This window comes from Citrus clementina, unplaced genomic scaffold (assembly GCF_000493195.1).
Source record: "Citrus clementina cultivar Clemenules unplaced genomic scaffold, Citrus_clementina_v1.0 scaffold_2, whole genome shotgun sequence".
In the NCBI taxonomy this organism is placed as follows: domain Eukaryota; kingdom Viridiplantae; phylum Streptophyta; class Magnoliopsida; order Sapindales; family Rutaceae; genus Citrus; species Citrus x clementina.
Window position 1 is genome coordinate 2655739 of NW_006262688.1, and position 4417 is coordinate 2660155.

Genomic DNA, 4417 nt, shown 5'->3' on the forward strand with positions numbered 1-4417 from the left:
CAACAGGTGAGTGGGGAAAACCATTCAAGGAGTGTCCAGAGAAGTGTGGGTGCATGGTCTGAGGTGGAGATATGCCTAAGGGTTGGTAGGACAGGAAGAATAAGTTTTGTTGCAAACAGGACTGTGAGACACCACATGTACCATAACTCATCTTCAGAGATGGTGAGGCTGGGAACAATGGTGGAACTAGTGAGGAACAGGTGTTCTAAACATAAAGAGGGAAACCTTTCTGGTTTGGTTCGGTGTACATTCATGAAATACCTGCAAAGGCTTGGATTTGGAAGGCTGAACGGAAAGTGAGGTTTAGAGGAAAAGCTTTTTGGGTGAGAGCTTTGAAGGGAAATGATTGATACATGGCTATAATTGGGATGATTGTGATGGAAGAGATGAGAACCGGGCTTTTTATAGATGGTCGGGTGAGGAAATCAGGGATCAGATTTTTATCACCTTTGATGTGCTGGACTGTGAAATCATACTTTGCAAACCATATCTTTAAGGTGAGTAATTGCTTGTCAGGAAACAATTTGTTCTTGAAGTCAAAGATCTTGGGAAAAGAACTGTTGTCCATTATGATAAGGAAATTGTGCCTGATGAGATGAAATTCAAATTTCTTGATTCCATATTTTACCGCAAGAATTTCCTTGTAAATCACATGGTAATTCTTTTCTGAATCGTTGAACTGTCCACTTGCATGAGCACAATAGGACTCTGAGTCACCTATCTTTTCCGGAAGGATTGCACTCAAAAAATTATCACTGGCATCTGTCTAGAGAATGTGCTGGCCCGTTGTGGGAATTCTGAGTGGAGGAGGTGACTGGGCTATCTTTTTTAGGTGCTTGACAGCTTCTGTCTGAGCTTAACCCCATGGTGGAGTGTGCTTTTTAAGCATGCATGATAGCTGGCTGGTGTGGACTGCAACTTTTGGAATAAAGTCTCTGACATAATTAACAATTCCAAGGAATTGTTGAATTTGCTTTTTGCTAAGATCGATGTCTGGAAACCTTAATAATTCTGCTGCAATGTGTGGTCCTGGATGGTAGTGGCCATCTTTTAAGACCATGCCAAGAAAATCAATCGATTCTTTTCTTATGGTGCTTTTCTTTTCTGAAAGCATGATGCCATGTGTCTGCACGATTTCCAGGAAATCTGAAAGGAGTTGTTGATGTGTTTGGTGGTTGTGGGAAAACAACATGATATCATCAATGTAGATCAAAGCATGATGGAGAATCAGAGAGAAGATTTTAACCATTGCTTTTTGAAATAAGGAGGGAGCAACCTTGAGACCGAAAGGTAGGACTGTCCACTGATAATGAGCATCAGGGATACAGAAGGTTGTTTTGGGACGGTCTTCTAGGAAATGCCAAGTTGCCAAAAACCAGCTTTAAGATCAAACTTTGAAAAGACCTTTGCACCTTGAAGATAAATGAATAAGGATTGGATCTTTGGAAGAGGAAATTTATCATCTTTAAGGAAAGCATTAAGTGGCTGGTAATCAATAACTAATCTCTTTTTTCCATGAACTAACTCAGATCGTTTCTCCACATAGAAGGCTTGACAAGCCCAATCTGAAGTAGTGGGTTCTATGAGACCTTGCCGAAGCAATTGAGTGCATTCTTGCTTGGCTAAAGAGAGATCAAATGGAGGCATCCCTGGATGTGTAGCTTTTGTGGGATTGATATCTTCATTAAGTTTGAAGGGAAGATGGGTAAAAAACTAGTCATTTTTCCAAAGTAGTGATGGATGAGTAAATTGACAGTGGTTTTCAGGACAAAGTTCAAGGAACTTTTGGGAAATGGAGGTATAAGGAAGAACTATATCGGACAATGTATACAGACAGAGAACATCTGTATCGGAGAACATTTGTATAGGGCATAAACATTTGATTGAATTTTATGCCTGTTGGTGTAATGAAGAGATTTTTTACCAATTGGAGGATATCAAATCCTATGAGGAGATCTTTGTCTAGTAGCTCTGAACCAACAATCTTTTGCCAAATGATACAGTTTGGAAAGAACTGGATACCAATAGGTTTTTTTTTGGTAATGAGAGAGGTTTCAAAAATTTTCCCAATAATCCGGAAGAAGGATCCGAGGATTGAGCATACTGCGCTATACGCCAGTATCAAGGAAACCAATTACTGAGACAGGTTTATGGAATTTAGAAGGGATGACTGAAATTTTTACTAAAGGAGCAGTAAGTTTGAGACGAATGTGGTTAATCTCTTGAATAATGGAGATCACATAAATCTCATCAGAATCCGAATCTGTTGAATCGGCAAGGATGAAGGCTGTATGATCATCTTTCTCGGACTGTTCTGAGAAGAGGGATTCAACATCTTTGTTGTCAGAAAGTATGGAAGAGTGCTATAGGTGTTGAATAAGACGAACAGATTTGGCTGACTTATTAGGGTAATTGCGGGCAAAATGACCACGCTTTTTGCAAATAAAACATCGATTATGTTTCTTCTTTCTGAGTTGGGAAGGATCCTTTTTTCGGAAGTATCTGTAATGCTTCTTTGGTTTTTTGGAAGAGGATTTATGGAAATGTTTCTGGAAGTGCTTCTTTTTGTTGGTTGGACAAGTGCACTTTTTGTCATCTTTGCACTGGATTTTGAGGTAGGGTTTTTTTCAAGCTGAGGCAAAGGGTTCTTTGTGCTCAATAAGGTCTTTGAAGAAATCTTTTTGCTCACGGATCTTATCAAGGCATAGCATGGTTAGTTGAAAGAATTTTCCAAGGGAGACATTTGCTATGTCGAGATTAAAGGTTGTCAATTGTCTTTGAAGCTCTAGCTGAAGCTCTGGTTGTAAAGATGCAGAAAAGACATGCTTTAAAGATGGATCATTGAATCCATTCAGTTTGTAATAAAGCACGCTCATTCTTTTGTAATGGATTTCTAGGTGATGTCGTTTAAGAGAACAACATTTCATTTGGTGGTATTCTTTTCTAGATGCTTTAGTGGATGCTACAGGTTCTCCAATAAACTACTCATAAATAACTGCAAGTGCTATGGGAATGGTGGTTTGAATCAATTGAAGTTGTTGTATTCGCCTAGACTTTCAAACCAATCTCTTAAAGATCCAGTGAATCTGGAACAAAACTCTTGGAGAACATTATGAGATTGTGCATGAGGCCTAGTCATATGTACATCAATCCATGCAGCAAATTCTTGTTGTCTAGCCTGCCATTTGTGACGAGGGATGTCATCAAATGTAAACCATGGTTTGGAAGAATTTTCAGAAACTGGAGGGACTGGTGGAGCCGGTTGTGTTTGTGAGCCTTGATCATCATTATTGTCATCAGAAGATTCATCAATAACAAGAGTAGAAGTACTAGGATCTTCTGTTTTTGTGGCCATTACCAGAAATATCTGCATATTAAGACTCTGAGTCTGAAGAAGTTTGTTCAAATGAGCTGAGAGTATTTATGAAAGACAAACTGTCTTCTGAGGTTGAATCTGAGTCATTCTTTTAAGAATCAATCTGCTGATAATGGTATTGGTAAGACAGAGCTTTGTCTTTCTTTGGAGGATCAGGAGTTGCTTTAGGAGAGTTTTCTAGAACATGAAAATCTTCCTTGGGTGGAGGTATGAAGATTTTTACTTTTGATTTGGAACCTTTTGATGAAGTAGGCTTTGGCGATGGGACTGCAAGAATATTTGGATTGGTGGAATGGAGCAGGTAAAGGATAATCGGGAAGGTTCTGCAGGGGCAGAAGGAGGAGGTTTGAACTGAAGGCGAACAGAACCATCAGACCGTTTCTCATACATAGGTTCAGAGGTTTGAACAGGAGTGGTGTTTTGATGGAAATGCTCATAGTTGGTTATCCACTCGAGAGGCATGATCTTGAGAAGATCAGCACGAGGGATCTGTCGTGGGATCTGGATAATGGTGGGGATGTCTGGAGATTCAGCAAGGATCATGAGTGTATCTGAACTGAGATCGGGAGGTGTGGGAAGGATAACGGAGTGGTATCAGAGCCTCTTCAAAACGCAAAATGATTTTGGTATAATTCCTTTTGAAAAATTCCTTATTCTGATTTAAGTTTGCTTCATCTCCAGAGAACTTAAGAGCTTTATAATCATGGCATCTTCTTCACAAACTCCAGTTCAATTATCTTCTTCCATGTCCCTTCCAAAAACTGTTACTAAGCATACTACGTCTAAGCTAGAGAGTCTTGTTGAGTATTCCTATATCCCAGATTCTGTCCATGTAAATGAGTCTTCTCTTCCTCTTGTTAATCCTTACCAGTTGTATCAACGTCCTTCTCGTTTCACTCGTTCTATCCGTTCTCTTATTAGTACTTCCCGTTCTACTCCTAAAGAGTACATCCAGTCTTCGTCTCTTGATCAATGTTCCCTCCAATCTACTTCTGCTGAGCAGTATGTCACTTTAGAAATTTCCCCTGAGCTCATTTCCCA